Raw genomic sequence first — 18,357 nt, 5'->3', positions numbered from 1 at the left:
ACGCGGCCAGGCGCAGGGAGGTGAACACACGCTCCCAGGAAGACACGTCGCCAACGGACGCAGAAAAAATATCGGCAATGAAACCGAACAAGAGTACACAAGCGACGCGCACTAAAGTTTAACAAGCAGCGCAATATAAGGCAAGTGTACACAACCAAAGCAGAGCAATAACAAGTAAAGCAATGCAAGTAAGGTAAAAGTGACTTAACTGGCTGCGGAGCAGCAAAGAAAGAGGAAGAAGGACTGATTTATGGACCTTATATAGTGTTTCCTCTGGGGTCATTCCCAAGTGTTCATGGGATTTGTAGTTCTGTTTTTTGATTGGCTGCTGAGCATTTCATTAAAGAAATGAGAAAGCATAATCGGAGCCTCCTGTCCTGACATAGAATTGACAGTGTTAGCCAGTGCTGAACTCAGTAACCTCTTTAATATGTTGAAAGAATACAAGTGAATTAGAAAAAGTAAAACCAAATCATTTTCTTTTCATATTTTTTTTGTAACTATGTTAATTTGTTGTTTCTATAAAATAGGTCCTTGACCTTTTACGTAATGATTATTTAAAGGGCATGACATCCCTAGTTGTAACGTAGCTTCTTGAGTAATTTGTGAAGCGTATACGTAATTAGTCCGCCCTCTACCACTATTTACCTTAGGACTTCAGCCCTAACTGCCAAGACCATTAGGTAGGCGGCACATAAGTTTTATTTTGAGCAGTCCAAGGGCGGCAAACGTGAGGACCAATGTTAGTTACCGACCAGGCCAGAACCCTTGAAACATATTTAGCAGTACAAGCAACAGCTAGAAGGGCTTGCTATCACTCGATAATGGATTTGTACTTTATTCAAACGGCCACCGAATGGATCCAGTGAGTCATTTTCACCACCAAGGGTGCAACCCTGCTCCAAACTGACACATGCAGCTAAACTGCCTCTCCCCATTGCCATCATCAGCTCGCGCTTACTGCTCCGGTCGTAAACTGTAACTGAATAGTTAAGTTCATTGCGCCCCAAGTTGCCAGGCTCTCACCCCGGAAGAAGGCTCTGAACATATTTGCATACAGCAACTGCACGTGCAGACGCCACAGCCAACGAGTTCTTCTGAATTATATGCTGCGTTCTAGGATTCGCCGAGGCCCTGACAGTGCTCCAATCCTAGGTCACTTTACACATTACGAGTCCCACCCACCCCAAGGCGTCTCCCATAATATGTTAAGCCGTGGGACTGGTTGTCTGGCGACCTGGAAGCAGTGACGTTGGGAGTAAAGTGTCATCTAGGTAAGAAGTAAAACATCAGTAACGGGCATCAGGCTGAGGTCAAGCACGTGGTTCATGCAAGTACTGGGGTTCCCGTTTTTTAAAATCATTTGTTTTCATTTCGTTGCCTGCAGTATTTGTATTCGTTACGGTTGTGGCTTTAGGGCCCGCTCAGAATTCTACCACATTTGCTCATATATTCATGTTGGTATTTAAGAACTAACGATTGCATTTTATGATGTAACCTGCCATTGACAATGTCATGCTGCTTTTGTTCCACTTCATGAAGCTGTGGGCACAGCCTTGCCATGGTTCGATTCCAGTTCTGTGAATATTTGATCACTTCCACACTGATGTGCATTTTATGCACACCAACCTTCAATCCTACACACGATTTAGGAAAGACCAGCCTTCTTCCTAGTTCGTGTATGTGTGTATATATATATATATATATTTCCCACCTTGCCTTACTACTTCAGTAACTTCGAAAAGACCAGCGTGGACCCAAGATTTCTTCAGTGCAATATTTAATTTTTGCCAATGCCGCCATGACGCGTTTCGGGGGATCCCTCCCTTGATTGATATATATATATATATATTAGAAAGAGAACAGCCAATCAGTCATCTCTATCATTTCCATTTTATGTAGTTTGTATCTCTACAGTGTGCCCTCTTTTAACATAACAAGGTCTGATGCAGAACTTCGGTCAGGCTTTCTGAAAAAAAATTGTATTATTAATTTGTAGCCCATTTACAGCAGCGTCACAAATGATTCTTTAGCTTTGGTGTCATTTCATCAACAGTCGAGGGTAGCGGAGTTACATTTTAAAGGGTTGGTTGCCTCTCTCGCCTTTTACATCCTCGCTTGTTGCGAAGAAGCTAAGGTCAGACCTGCGCCGCTTATTTTGGGAGTTTCCCAGTGTGCTGCAGGGTTGGCCCTACCCCACCATGCTCCCATTCGTGTGTTGCATTCCGCAGTGTACCACTGGTTTGAAAACAAATTCCAGGGACGATTTTGATTTCCCTACCGTCTGTGGTTAAGGTATCGAAAAATATTGTAAATAGCCAACGGAAAAGGCAGACCCCTGCTTACTTACTGTTCATGTAGCTGTTTTCATACTTCTGATACTGCTCATTTAAAACTAACTGCACTAACTATTTTATACTCGTGGGATCAAACCCAGATAAAGTCACTCCTTCAAGTACAGCTACTGTCCAAAGATATGCAAGTCTGACTAGCAAGCTCTGATGTCCACAAACAATCTAACATATGTGTTTGTCCATGTAAGTTGTGAAAGGCTGACCACTTCCTAGACTGGGTATCTTATACTTATGTAAAATCCTACATAACCCTTCTAGCCCTTGCTAATACTATAACACTCAGCATTTATGCAGTCGATTGTAGTTCAAACGGGCTACATGTTCCTTTGAATCGCTTGGCTACCTAACACTCACATTCAACATAACCGCTACAGGTCATGTCTATCACCCGATCGGTTCACAACAAAATAACCACCCAACACCAAATGAACAGGCTTTGAATAACTGTGGAGATGTGCCACATGCCAATTGTCACTTGGGGACTCTAATCTATCTCGCTACTTGGGGACTCTAATATAGTCCACTACTGCTTGTGAAAATTAATTACATGCTACAACTGTGTTTTGCCATCTCATATTGTAATAAAAAAGTAAATTCCCCAGAGCTCCTGACCATCTCTCTCTCCGAGGCTATGCCTGCTCAGGACCATAATCGTAATCAGAAATCTCGGGATTGACAACCTTGTCCGATAACCAGTTAAGTGGACTGGGACCAAAAGAAATACCACAGAGGGACCTGCAGAGCTTATTGAAACTGCCATATCATAAAATGTGTGCCTGTCTCTCATACGACCTCATCTATTGCCCTGCTAATCGCTGTGCCCGTAACTCTATTACCGCATCACACACAGCAAGGGAACACTTCCCACTTTGGTTCAAATCAAAGATAACACCCTTCCAGCAACATACCCTACATGGTGTAGCTTGCAACTCCATATAGGCGAGCACCTTAGTGACCCACATTGGGGTAGTATGTGCTATAGGAAGGATACTATGCAATACAACTGTTCAGTGAGTTCATTATGTCACAGTATGTGACGATCCATAACTCCTTGTTGAAAGTACAATGCCAGTGCTCCTTAAACATTTCAGAATTGCAACCCAATTTTTAGAGCAGCAAACCTTCGCGACTCACTTGACTTTGAGCATGAGGCATATGATGATTTTAATGTAACTAATGTCATTTATTGGCATCACGTTTTCGAATGAAATGGCCACAAATTATGCACAATTTTTACTGATAAAACTATGTTCTATGCAAATAATGATGTGTGGAAATTGAGTTTCAGTTAATGTTTATCATTTGTGCTTCACCAAGTTAAATGTTTTGATTGTTTTGATCTCATTAAAATCTTTGTTTCCATCACACTTCAGGATTACAAAAAAAGTACTTAATATTTCCTAACTGCCGAATATGTAAAGTTGATTTTTAGTATTTGAAAATCAATTCAATCTTTATTTGGTTAAAAAAAACTTGTAAGCTACAATACATACAACTAATAAATACAAGCGGATACAAAGTCACAGTAAAATTTGGGTACAATTAGCAGCAATTTTTCTTGTATCAAATAATACAGAGTATATAATTACATTTCCCTGAGGGTTTTTTTTTTTTTTTGGTTGCAAGGCAGTTCATCGTAGTCAGCTTGCCTCATCTAACGAGATCACTTAATAAATATACAGAATAAAACAATAAAATATTTTCTATATAAAACAGTACCAGGATCACTAAAAACAACAATGTTATGCTAGCCAGTTCTTTATACTTCTGCACCTAACTTATACGTTCAATTCTAGCCAGCGATAGTGGAATACAATAGTAGATAAAATTAGATTTTAAAACCTTTCCTCTTTCTGATCAAAGCTACACATAAGAGGAAACGGCTCAGACTGAACACTATCGGTTGAGAGGTGTCTCCCTTAAAAATTCTAAGCCCAACGCCAATGTGGCGAATGCCTAACATTTTGCATATGGGCTTTAACCATTTTTTCCTTGCGTTAAGATATGCAGGACATATAAATAAAACATGAGACTCATCCTCTTTCAACCCCATTTCACAGAGCTCACATAAAACTGAAACAGTATTCCTGTCTGCACCCTTATTACAGTGCCATTTGATTGTCCTGTCCCTCGTTTGCAAAATGCTGTACCGGAATTTTAGATATAGACTTTTAGCCAATCGGGGGTAGATTTCATCCATAAGGGGCTCTAGTTGCATATTCATTTTTACTTCAAATAATTTTGAAGTCAGAGTCCCTATATTGGGGTTGGCTAACACTGAGTCACGAATAAACTCCCAGTACCTTTGTTTCAGAAGCTTTTTTGAGCTATTAGTGAGGGAATCTGGGTCTGACCAGAAGTTACTCAGGCCCAGTTTTCCAAACCATTTTTCGACGTACACTAACCATGGCAGATAAGTGATATTTTTTATAGCCATTATCTCTTTCAGTGCTTCTCTGTAGTCTACCAACTCCTCTGTAGACCACAGACGGACCCAGTAAAGCAATGGGCGAAGAGAAGCATAATCATCTGTGCGTCAAAAATTGAGGTCCCACAGTACAGGGGTCAATGGCCTGGAACCAGGTACACCGAGGAGCTGTCTAATGAAGGTATTCTCTCGAACTAGAAAGGTGTCCTTCAATGCATAACCCCAAAGATCTGCTCCATAGAGGGAGGATGATTGTGCTTTACATTTAAATAATTCAATGGCCGGTAAAACTGATTTAAAATGACTATTCTTGTGCTTTTTAAAAATCGGGAACTGGTTTTGAGTCAACCTCAGTTTTGCATTTTCTAAGTGAGTTTTCCATGTTATTTTGCTATCTAAAATGATACCAAGGTATTTAAAATTAGGGACTTCTTCAATAATTTCATAATTTATTTCAAAAGCTTTGTTAAAACCTTTATGAGGGTTGATGGTCATGACCTTTGTTTTTGAGGAATTAATTTCCAATTTCCTGTCATGACAATACAAACTAAATTTATTTAAAAGGTTCTGAAGTCCTCTAGGTGTCTGAGAGATTAAAATGGTGTCATCTGCAAATAACAATGCCGGAACGGCTTCACCACACAATTTGGGAGAGTCCTGCTCGCAGGCCAAAAGGGTGTCGGGAATATCGTTAACCTAAAAGGAGAATAGGGTAGGTGCCATTACACACCCTTGCCTAACCCCTTTAGCTATTTTTATCTTCTCACTTAGTTCCCCATTTGGTCCCCATCTGACTCGTGCATAATTATTCTCATGGAGTCTGATTAATAACTGTAGAATGTTTCCGGGCACGCCCATATTATTTAGTGTCTTCCATAGGTCTGCCCGGGGAACCATATCAAAAGCTGCTTTCAAGTCGACGAAAGCCACGTATATATGGGAGCTCCTTATGATAGTGTATTTCCAGACTAAACATAAAAATCTAAAAACCTGGTCCACTGTGCTTATTTTTGGTCTAAAACCAGCCTGGTACTTGGTAAAAATAGAATGATCTTCGATCCATAAGGCAAGACGACTGAGAAGTTGGCGGGCAAAATTTTTTTGTAACACGTCAATCAAACTGATAGTGCGAGGGATTCGACCTATTGCCCTATCACCTTTTTTGAATAATGTTACAATCTCCGCCCCCTTCCAAGTTTCGGGGACAGGGGCTCCACTAGCAATTTCATTAGATAATAAGTTTAATGTTGGGAGCCCAAATGTAATTCGCGTGTTTCCAGAGGTCCCCAGGTATTTTGTCCGGGCCTGGGGCTTTTCCTGGCTTAACAGCTTTAATTGCTAGAATTGTTTCATTCAAGGTAAATACAAGAGGGGTTTCATGCAATGCCAAGTCAAGATATATATTAGCCTGGTCTTCATTTTCGCCTGGGTCGGCACAAGCATATAGTAAAGAAAAATGCCTGACCCAAGTCCTTTCCTCAAGAAATCTATCCTTAGTTTCAGTGACCCCTGTGGTGCCTCTAGCAATAAGGCTCCAAAAGGAAGTCTGGTCTTTGCGCTTACAAGCATCTAACAGGTCAGACCATACCCTCTCGTCCCATTCTTTTTTTGGCCGAAAGTAAACTTCTTTTGTACTGAGCTCTTTTGATTTTAACATTGTCTGATGAGTTTTCCCGGACTGCAATAATTAAATCTGATTTGGCTCTCCGGCATTCCTGATTGTACCAAGAGTTACCCATTTTTTTACACTTGTGAGCGGCATTTGATCTTTTTACCACTCTAGTCAAGATCTCACTAAGCTGGCCAATTAAATGGTCATGGGATTCTGTCAGACAAGGGCTATGGTTAGCAGTACTATTCTCAGCTAAGGGGGACATATGTCTAACAAAGACGTGGTAGATCTGGCTAATAGTGTTTGTATTTCCTAATACTACTGGCCACTTTAAGGACCTATGATTGTTTGCTTCTAAGGGGTCTTGTAGTTGGTAAATATTTTGTCTGGCACTCTTATTAATAGGATTAGAGAGGTCTGTTATAGACATTGATCACATAAATGGTCTGTCCCTTGTTTTTTTTTTTTAGTTCAATCATCAGAAGGTCAGGATTATTTGTATCTATTTGTTTTAAGCTTACCCCCCCCCCCCTGTAATTTTGACCCATATTGTTAAACCACCAGAAGGTCTACCCCCATTTGTGCTGATTGCGGGAATAAAAAATGATCTGTAATCAACCTTAAAATAGTTCTCCAACCCCCAGGTTTCCTGGAAGAGGATAAGGTCCCCACTGGCAAGATATTGTTGCCAAGCTGGATCAGATACATTTTTTCTCAACCCTGCAATATTCCAGCAAAATATTTTATCTATTTCTAACATTTCTTGATTTACCTGTACCTGGGGTTGTCTAATAGTCTCGGAGACATCTGTATTCAGTGTTTGAGCCACTGTATTTTGTCTAGAGGAATGGTACTGTGGCGGTTCTAACCTATAGTCCAGTACATTTTGATTGAACTCAACATCGGGGTTAACCCTGGGAGTAACATCCCTTACTTCATTGGAAGATCCCCCCCCCCGACCCCTTGAGTCAATCACAGTCATTAAGACCGGCCAAAGCCCCAAACCTATTGGAAGTGCTAATTCCCCAGATACAGGACAGAGCCCCAAAACCCTATCCGTTTATAGCTGTATTCCATCTAGGCACTGGGGTGTTAGGGTATGGCAAGTTCTGCTGGTCACCTAACCATCCTCCAATGTAATTGCCATTACGTGTCGCCCCATACTCATTGACATAATTACACGGCCCCCGTCTGCTCACTAAATTCCAATTTGGCCCAGGGGTAGTAAAACAAGGCACATTTTGGTGGTCACCTACCCATGCCCCAGCCCTATTACCTGGGACAATATTAGTTTCAGTTGCCATAGGTCCCCCACCCCATCTGTTATTTCTTACCATCCAGGCTGACTTCAAGGCATTTTGTTTGGGTTCTTTTTGCAACTCATTATAAAAAAATTCCAATGTAAGGGGGATTATGGTGCCACTTCTTCGTTGCGGGGGAAGAATGTTAGACAAAATATTCGGAAGTGTGACTGGGTTTAAGAGATTTAACACAACACAGTCACCCTTCCATTTTTTTGGCTTATTCCCAATCCATGTAACCCTCCTTGCCATTTTAATTTCATCAGCTAACTGCTGTTCTCCCCACTGCGCCATCCTCATGTTATTTGACAGCCAGTATAATGCCTTACTTGTTAGTGATGATGTTGACTCTGTTTGGCCAGGTGGTAGGGTAGGTACATTTGCTAATACTAAAACCAACAGTGAAGCTTCTGCTGCAAATTGTGACGAATCTTTCTCGAAGCTATAGGGTGCTGGTACAGGCGGTGGGTCTATTGGGACCTCTTTTGGTAATTCATGGGTGATTGGGCCAGTTTGTGGGTTATCCGGTGCAGTGACCTCTAGTGGAATTCCATCTGAAGCTGTCCCACCCACACTAGGTATCTTCTGGCATTCAAGCTGCTTAGTAACACTATTTGAAACAGTGCCTATCGCATCAAGTAATATGTCTTGAGTACCTCCCAGTTTCTTTATGACCGCAGAGAGTTAATCAATTTTACTAATGAGTGGTTTGATAAATGTCTGAATTTTTAACTCTAACAAGTCAGATATTTTAGACAATAAAACTTCATCCAATAACTCCCTAGTATTTTCCTCCTCATACTCCCGACATTTGCCTTTAATTTTTGGCTGTGGAGTAGCTTTATTCTTACCTGACCGTGCCCCCCCCTCGTTTATTTTGCATCTTGCGACACGCTCTAACTGCCCTAGTCGCCCGCATTGCAGGCGATACTTCTTCTACCACAATGTCAATATGTGTGTCCGGATCAGTATCCATATGTATCTCCATGTCAGCCGCATTTAGTCCACTTATATCCATAGTGACATTGACTAGGGAGTTATTTTCAGGGGTAACGCAGCTAGGATCTTGTAGTGTTACATCGGTTGTTTGTGGATTAGGAGGAGGACTCGTAGAGGGGAGGATAGGTGACTGACTCAGACCCAACGACTGTCTTCGTTCACTGTTTATCTTGTTGACCACCTGAACGAGATAGCTGTCCATGGTGTTAATTGGTGTTTCAGGTGCCACAGGAATATTTCTTTTAGACATGTTTGTGCTACAGTTAGTTAGTTTTGTACCCACAAGTTGATGAAAAGGAGGAGAGAAAAAAGAATAAAAGATGATCTTACTTCAACGACAGATGCAATTGTTATATTTTCCTGCGATTACCTCTTCTTGTTTAGTGGTGGTGAAAGGGCTGTTGAGGACTTCTCGAAGCAAATCCCCTCCTCTTTCCAGGCTCCTGGGCGATTCGGTGGCAGGTCTAACTAGCTGCCTACCGACCCCCGTCTGGTAACCAGGACTTGGGAGGTGGTCACTAGAGGTCAACAGCGCATACACTGTTATCTTGTATCGCAGGTATTAATACGTGATACTCCTTTATAGATGTTATAGGGGTGGCCTAGCCTAGCCTCTTCTTGCCTCTGAGGGCCCGCCCTTTGCCCGGGCTTAGCCCTGGGCGCTCCCGCGACGCGGGGGTGACGCTTGTCTTATGCGCCGCCTGGCGCGATTTGGTGGGCGTCTCCCGCCGCACAGCCTGGCGGGAGATGTGGTTCTGAGCCCCCCTCCGCTCGGCGGCCGCTACTCGATCACAATTGCGGCGGCGGGAGGGGGACGTGAACAGGCAGGCACCCGGATTCTTGGCAGTCTTGCTGGAGGCAAGGTAAGCTTGCTCACGGGTCTCCCGGAGGTCTGAGGGTCCTGGGATCAATGTCCTCGGCGTCAGGTATAACCTTTACCTATACACCTTGCCAGATGATGTTTTGGCCGCTCCTGCCGCAGAATATGGATTACTGGATAAGAATCCTCGAGACTTCACCACAATATTGTCTTCTCCGGCGTTACTCCAGCTGCATCCTGCTCCGCCTGGCGGCTCCTGCCGCAAAAGAGAGTGTGCACCCACGGTGGCCGCTCCCCCGCCTTGCCCAGGGATAACTAATCGTCCCCTTGCCAGTCCGGGGTTTTGTGCGTGGCTCCAGCCTCTAAAATTGCCCCCAAAGTGTATTGGTGTTCACTTGCACTCACTCGCCGCTCGTCGGGACAGTTTAGCGGCCCCAGCCGCAGTCGCCCTTGTCCCAGCAGCTCCGGCCGCGTGAAGAGGTGCTGACTGGATGATCTCGGGCCGAGTAGGTCACGGCTGCTCCAACCGGGCTCTGGCTTCCAGCGGCTCCCGCCTTGTCGGGGTTACCCGGTAATGCCCAGCGGCTGGTAATGCCCCCAAAATCCGACCCCCTACGGTCAGCGGCCATTGCAGTTGCGGTCAGCGGTCGTTGCAGTCGGCCGCGATTATCACGGCTCACAGGGCTCTGCTTTCGGCATTCGGCGTTCGCTGCTCTGGGTCGCACTCAGCTGCACGACCATTATTTACATGTTCTTGTGTGTTACAAAAAATGGCATCCTACAGCCTTTCTTTTTAAACTCTTAAGCAAGATTGTTGCATAATTCACTTTACTTTTCTTATTCTGACTGCAGGTGTAGGGGTGTTCGTAAACACCCAAAAAATAAGCCGCAATTTGTCAGAAAGCATAGCTTGACTTTGAGCTCTGTCTGTGAAGCGCAGGAAATGCGACACAGTAACTACTAAATTTAAAGGCATCTTTATTTGTAGCTCGATTTTCGGTACCCACAAAACGGGGCTCAAGACCCACCAGTGGGTTGCAACCCACAGTTTGGCAAACACGGTTCTAGTCACAATTTTTAACCTTTTTTAAATTACCTATTTATCTTCATGGAGGGCCCTTAGTAAATTCCAATCAAAACACATGGGAATATTGGGCGCCTGCTCTGTATCCCGTTTTAAAAAACAAAGAAAACCTTTTTATTTTGTTCGGGTGACTTTTTGGTCCCACTCGAAGGAAAATAATGGAACTGATACTATATCGAAGGGAAAGCTAGTAAGCGAGAAGAATGTTAACGTATTTTGGCTGCGCATAAGGGTTTTTGGCTTGTTTTTTGCGAATTATTATAATGCTGTAGTGAGCATTTGTTTGAGTTTGATAAGCTGGGGGGCGTTGTCTGGCGCCAACCAAGATGGCCGCGTAAGACTCGAGCTCTGCTCCGTATTCCGATTATCCAAACAAAATCTGACCACTCGTTCTGCCCATAACCCGTGCAAAACAGTACCCGAAAGCTACCAACTCGGGACAACTACAAATCCAGCAATCGCTGTGATACCGAGGGGCGAACATCGCAAAAGTGAGGCACGGGCGTGCGGAAACGGGCCGGCCGTGGCTATCCAGCGCGGCGCAGGCCGGGAGCTGCAGTGCCGGGAATAGACCCCACACAAACCGTGATCACAGCTCCGGACGCATCTGGGACACTAGTCACCATTCCCTCTACCCCCACCCCCCTGACTATCTGGGGAAACACGCGAAAGCGACGTAAAACGGACCGACCCCCTGGTACTCTAGATCGGAGGGGAGTATGAGGCTCCGATTTGGCTGGGAATATTTCGACCGAGGCCTGTAGGAAGTCCGGTGAGACCAGGAGGCTGCATTCAGTGCACGCTGATCCCGCGGTGGCTGAGAGGAAAGTAAGATACCACAAGTCAAAGTTGAAAGGAGAGTCCTGTAGGTGACACACCCCAGGGTACTAGGGGCGTACCGGAAAAAAGACCTAAAGAAAGGTGTGGACTGGCACAGCTCCGGGTGGCGCAGTGGGGTGCTAAGGTGGTGAAGACTCGACTTCTAGAAGCACAGCGGACAGCCACAAAAGATAGGTGCTACTTTGAGGCTTGGGAGGGGAGGCCTGCTGTCCGTCAGTAATAAACCAGACGCCGCCATACGGGACCGCCACAATGAAGCCCAAGGGTGCGCTGGCGACCCAGAGCAATAAAATGGATAAAAATGCAGTACCCCGGAGTGCGGTGACAGAGGGAGGGGAATTGTAGGAGGGTGGATACCTGACTATGGTTGCCCCCAATTTTTTTGCCTGGTGTTTTGCTGGTTTTCCGACTTAGTTGACCTGGGACCCTGCTATTCAGGGCCCCAGGCCCACTGCTCTCTCTGTAAAATGGATTCCATGTACCTTAGGTGCATATACCAATTGGTACTGGGCCACCTTATCAGACCCTGTAACTCGGGGCATAGGTGTACCCAGGGCCTACCAGGGGCTGCAGCATGTACTATGCCACTCCTGGCTGGCCATCTAAATCTGACACAACTGGCTGCACGACACCTGGGGCAAGGTGGTGTAATCACCCCTTGCTGTAGATATAGTATACCTATATCTAACCCTAAAACGGACACATGTATTCCTATCAGTCACTCCTATGGCAGGCCTTGACAATCCTGAAGGCAGAGTGCTTGGAATTATGTGAGATGGTGCTCTGGCATGAGCTGAGCCCGTTTGCAGCTTGTGGAACCAAGTCCTAATAGCTGTTCTATGATAACGCGTACCATATACTCTTAAGTGCATTATAATCCTCGCGTTTATATGCCAACTCTGGTATCGCTTTATCAAAACATGTCGAGTAAGGTGCCATACGAATTGGAATACTAACCCCTCGCCAATTCTGGCGACGGGGTTAGCATTCCACCCTTCTAGAGGGACACGACATGTATATAACTGTGAACCCCGGTTAAAGGTAACTCGAGCCTTAGCATCACAAAATGGATGCTGCCACCACAGACACAAGTCTGACCTCCTGCTGCTGGGAGTCCTTCCAGCGAGGAGAGCTTGGACAAAGGGTTTCCTGTCAGGGGTGGTGCTAGCACCATCCCAGACAGGGTTTTGTGTATCCTGGGTAGGCAGGGCTTTAGAGGAAGGTGACTGCAAGTGGCACCCCGGTGCTCACTATGCATAGGCCGGCTTGAACCAGTTCCAGGGGCACACCAGCCCCTGAGCTGGGGAAAGTCCGGCATGGGAGAGGGGTGTAACCACCCCTCTTCCTGGTCCCACCCATGGGCAGGACCTAGTCGCGTGCCAGCCCCTTTCCTTAGTATAAAGATAGGAGCGGCCCCCTTCCAAATTTAGATCATCTTTGAATCCTGAAACTACTTTCTACGAAAGGAACTCAAGACTTCTTCCTAAGATTTCTCCCTTGTGACTAAGGAGTAGTCACCCTGCATCTGCGGGCACCAACTAAGTAACCTGCGGTTTGCTGCACGTCCTTCCTCCGGAATCCGACCGACCAGCACAACGAGACCCGGCTTCCCTGGCACCTCTGACCTCTACCTGCATCATCAGCCTAGCTGAGATTCGTGGGTGTGACGAGACCTCGAGGGACCGGCCATCTTCAGAACTGCACTACACTTATCCAGCACGACCGCCGAGGGATCCTCAAGTGAGTGCTTTGGGGTTCGAGAAGCCCTAACCCTGAGCAGCTCCAGCACCGAAGTCCAGCCCCCCAGCATCCACGAGATCTGTGTGGGGCCCTTCTGCTCTTTGCTACTCACCGCGTTGTCCGGCTATTTGCCGGCTGGCTTGTGGCCCTCTTGACGATGCACCACGACGACAACACCGCTGGTCTGGTTGCTCCAGACTGGCCCTTGCTCCCCTCCAACAGAGGAGCACCCCGGACCCTCCTGGTCCACTCCAGACGCCATTTTGAGTCCACCGCGTGGGCTTGCATTTGCCAAGAGTTGTTGCCCCAATCCTGGGTCCAGCGACGTCGACATTAGATAACTTCGTGGGACAGCTCGCACCTCCATCCTGGTCGCCGACAACGCCTCCTGGTCCGAGAGACTGCAGAGCCCAGCGTCGCCCACTCACCTGGTCGAGGTGACTCCATCCGGTGCCATCCTGGTGCCCATCTAATCACTGGCTAGTGATTCGGAACTTGGTCCCCTCTGCTTACAGGTATCCTTCTTCACCGATCCAGGCTTGGATCCCATCGAACTTCATCACTGGTCGCCTGCCAGCAACTTCTTCTTTCAGGCTCCATAGACTGCAACGAGGATTCCCGACGTCTTTTCAGACTTATACAGCCGCAGCCCCTGGGCTAGGTACCTGAGCATTTCGGTGCTCCAGCATAGCTTAACTATCCAAAGGTCCAGATCCTTTTTCGTTTCAGCTCTACCTAGTCGGATTCGTCCGATAACACTAACTTTACGAAATCTAGCCTCCATAGACTTTGTCCCGCATCCCGCGTGATAGTGCACACTCTGCACCCGATCCCCCTAGGCCTCCTGCTAGTAATCTGAAGGTTCAGTAGTACAGCCCTAGCGATCCCAAAGCCTTTGAGACTAGTTACTTACCTGCTAGTATTTCCCATTCCACTTTTAGAGTATATGGTTTTTCGTGCCCGTCGGGCATTTGTGTAAATTGTGCGACTTTCAGTATTTCTTTAAGAGCTTTGTATTGTGCTTAGCACCCTGTCCTCATAAAGAGTCCAGGGTTGTTGTGTTCTAAATAAATATACTTTTATTTTCATAACAACTTGTGTGGTGTCCTTTCACTTGGTGTTCAAGGGGTATATGTGGTGGTATAACAGCTGGCTTAACACACCCTCTAGAGTCTAGCCTAAAGACTGCTCTTGTCCATGCTACTAGGATAGCTGGTCTACGGTTGACTTACGACCAATCATCAATAAGGGTTGTTTGGACTGACATATAATGTTCACTATTCTAGTGAACACTTTTGTATCAGGCCAACTTCTCACAGGAATCACCTGGGGACCAGGAGCTGGAGGAGCCCTCACTAGGGGGCTATAATGGAGGCAATCCGCAATTTGGCGGAAACCCTTGAAACGAAGATGAACGAAATTAATATAGACGTTGACCTCCTATGAACGGATATGCACAAAACATCCGAAAAGGTCAAAGCAGCGGAGACGAACATTGGAGAATTGCAGACCATAACCAGACAACTGGAAGGAAAGGTACAACGACTGGAACAACAGCAGAAGGCAGCAGCGGCGAAGCTGGAAGACAAGGCAGGGCGGGCCCGATGCAACAACATAAGGGTAGTTGGGGTACTAGAGGGAATGGAGGGCCTCTCTGTAGACCCGTTTCTGGAGGACCTGGTCCTGAACCAGTTGAAACCCAAGCGATTATCCAGGTTCTTCCCAGTTGAGAGAGCACACAGGGCTCCCGTGCCCCATCAAGAACAATAATCGCAAGGAATCTGAACTTCCTGGATCGGGACGCCATCGTTCAAGCAGCCTGGACGAAGGGAGACCTGGTTCATGAGCACGCGACAATATGGTTTTTCCACGACTTCACCTTGCTGATACAACGCCAGAGATGGACCTTCCACGAAATCAAGAGAGTGCTAGAAGAGGAGGAAATCGGGTACTCAATGCTCTTATCAGCCAAATTAAGAGTAATGGAGTTTGGCGAGCCATGGTACTTTACGGCACCATAGGAAGCATGGGACTGAGTGGAAAGAAGACGGAAAGATGCAGTGAAAAGACGGCAACATTGAGACTAAAAGCAACAAATGGTGCGAGAAGACAGTCAATCCGAGACCTGGATGGACACAGCCATGAATGCGAAGTAATTGGAGAGGAAGCGTGCTGGTGATAATAGATAAGCAGAAGTTTCCTGAGAGACCCTGATCAACTCTATGTGCTGAGAGGATTATGCAGGGAGTGTAGTCGGAGCACTTAGCTGATTGCCCCCTAAGGGATGTTACTGTTAGCAATAATGGTATTGGGGACCTACGAGGACCAGGTGCATGGTGTTTGCTGGGGTCAGGTGGCAGGGTGGAGTGGCACAGGACTATTAAGAAATTTGGTGTCCACTAACACCTACTAAGTTTCATTTTTTGGATTGGGCGTCAAGCGCTCTGCAAATTGGGCCAGTGGGTAGTTTTTGACCTACAGTGCAGGGTAGCAGCGAGGGGAGGATGGGAATGATTTCAGTTATTCGAATATCCTGGAACGTAAACGGTCTGGGAAATAAAATCAATCGCACAATGGTTCTCCAATACTTACGTAGGCATTCCCCAGAACTGGTACTAATCCAGTAGATCCACTTAAAAGGCAACTGCTACCTGGCATTACATTGATACGGTTACTCTCTCATAGCCCATGTGGGATACACAACATGCTCTAGGGGAACGGCGATAATAAGTAAAAACAGAACCTACATTGTGGTGGGCCAGATTTGGCGGGACTCTGAGGGCACATATGTAGCGTTAACCGGGAAGTTAGAGGGCCGAATTCTTAACATATGCTCACTATATATTCCGCCATGGCTCCACTCAGAAACCCTCCCAAAGCTTAATAGAACACTGCTCGAAATGCCAAAGAGATTTTTAATACTGGGAGGTGACATGAATGTGGTGATGCCCCCAGATATAGATAGAAGCACAAAATGAGAAGCGCCAACTGGGCCGACACTGCTACAATCGTTTACGAAAGCAATGGGCGTAACAAATCTATGGAGAGCAAACAACCCAAGTACCAGACAATACACACACATTTCTGCAGCGCACACCAGCAGATCCCGCCTAGACTACACACACTCGCACACTCACTCACATACACAGCCAGAGGGATTTCCGACCATTCACCAGTGAAAATAACGCTTCAAGGCCAATTGAGGTAATGGACATTGCCGCTGCGTGTGCAACCCTGGCTCTTAAGAGAGGAGTAATTTGGCAACAAGTTTAGGGAATGGACAGAACAGTATTTTGAGGAAAACAAAGCGACCGTTAGTTCTCCAGCTATACTCTGGGGGGCATATAAAGCCGTAGCAAGGGGTCATGCACAGGCACTTGTAGGGGGTAAAAAGAAAAAGCCGGGCAAGATGTGAGGAACTTGAGCAAGAAATACTTAAGCTTGAGGGGCAAATTGGGGAAGGGGATGCAATAGAACCAAACATGAATCACAAACTGCGGCTACTACAGTTGGAGCTTAAAGACCCGAAAGAAAGGGCAGCAAGAGCGAAACATAATAGCCACACAACAAAGTATCTATTATATAGGCGATAAACCGAGTAAACTAATAACATGGCTAGAGCGGAGGGATAAAGCTTGCAATTGAGTGGTAGAAATCCGGGGAGAGAACGGCTCGCTTAGTAAATCAAATGGAGAAATTGCTGAGGTCTTTGCTACGTATTACGCTGCGATACATAAGTCTGAAACAACTAGAACGGTTGAGGATTGTGCAGAGTTTCTATGGGATAGCCGTCTGCCAGGGCTGTCCTCAGACAAAAGGTAAGATCTTGATAGAGACCAGACAGTGGAAGAAATGACAGGTGCCGTACGTGATCTGCAGTCTGGGAAGGCGGCAGGGCCAAATGGTCTACCCACAGAATTATACAAATGTGTTGCTGATAAGGTGGCTTAGCCGATGCACAATATGTTCCAGTCCGCCCTGTAAAGGGGTAAACTGTCAGAAGATATCAGAATAGCCACGATCGTGGTCCTATCCAAAGAAGGGGAACAGGTGGAGCAATGCAGCTCACACCGGTCCAAAACCTTGATTAACTTTGAGGCGAAAGTATTGGCTAAAGCCTTAGCAAATTGAGTAATGTCAGAATTTCGAGAATAGTCCATCCAGACGAGTCCGGCTTTATATCACACAGAAGTACTAGGCTGAACCTCACGAGAATCTTTGGAGTAATGCATGAAGTATCGTTAAGACGAGGCGCGGCAGCAGCGGTACTGGCAGTAGACGTGTGAATGGCATTCAATAGCATTGAATGGCCATACATATTTGCGGTCCTGGCCAGATTAGGGTTCGGGACGCACTTGCGGGCATGGATTGCCTGCCTGTACAGTGATCTACTTAACAAATGGGACGTGTCCAGACCTTTTTAGATAGACAGGGGGTCACGACAAGGCTGCCTACTTTCTCCATTGATTTTTGCAATGTTAATCGAGCCGCTCACTGTTGGGGGCAAAATGACCCTCTGGTATACGGAATCTATATGGGTGGAGGCTGGTAGGAATGCATTTCCCTATATGCGGATGATGTGCTGCTCTATGCTTATAGGCCACGTCAGACGATTCACAGACTAATGCATATATTGCAATCATTTGGCAGCCACTCAGGCTACCGGATAATCTGGGATAAATCATTGGAATTCCCACTGACGCCGGAACAACCAACATTTACGTCGGCATGTGCAGTGCTAAAGTTCAGAAATGTATTAAAATATTGGAGGATAAATATCTCCAAATCAGAGGCAGACTTCTTGAAGCTGAATTTAAGCCCACAGATGGAAAGACTGCTCGAGGATGTTGCCCACTGGCAACAGCTTCTGATTTCATTAATGGGCTGAGCAGTGCTATTCAAGGTGATGACACTCCCCAGTCTCCTATATGTACTGCAAACTATGCCATATCAGATCCCGTAGTCCACGTTTAAAGTAACAGAAGGTGAGATCTGAAATTTGCTTTGGGACGAGGGGAGTCCACGTATTGCACTGTGAAAATTGCAACAAGGAGTCTATGAGGGTGGGTTGGCGATCCCTGACATTGAAAGTTACTACTTGGCATCCCAGTTAATAAATGATAATGACTGGGCCTTTGCACTGATGACGGAACCAGCCTGTCGGGTAGACAGACATGCA

At 45.9% G+C, this 18,357-nt stretch overlaps 1 protein-coding gene across 1 annotated transcript in view; it reads left to right on the top strand.

The window, feature by feature from the left end:
- The first annotated feature begins 1,193 nt into the window (after positions 1-1,193).
- MRM1 (mitochondrial rRNA methyltransferase 1) overlaps positions 1,194-18,357 on the top strand; it is an 84,414-nt gene continuing 67,250 nt past the window's right edge. Inside the window, exon 1 of the mRNA XM_086954901.1 lies at positions 1,194-1,330. The gene's annotated coding sequence lies outside the window, so the exon portion shown is untranslated. The remainder of the gene's footprint in view (positions 1,331-18,357) is intronic.

The sequence above is a fragment of the Lissotriton vulgaris genome, chromosome 2_1 (genome assembly GCF_964263255.1).
Source record: "Lissotriton vulgaris chromosome 2_1, aLisVul1.2, whole genome shotgun sequence".
Classification (NCBI taxonomy): Eukaryota; Metazoa; Chordata; class Amphibia; order Caudata; family Salamandridae; genus Lissotriton; species Lissotriton vulgaris.
This window is presented reverse-complemented; position numbering and strand designations above follow the sequence as displayed.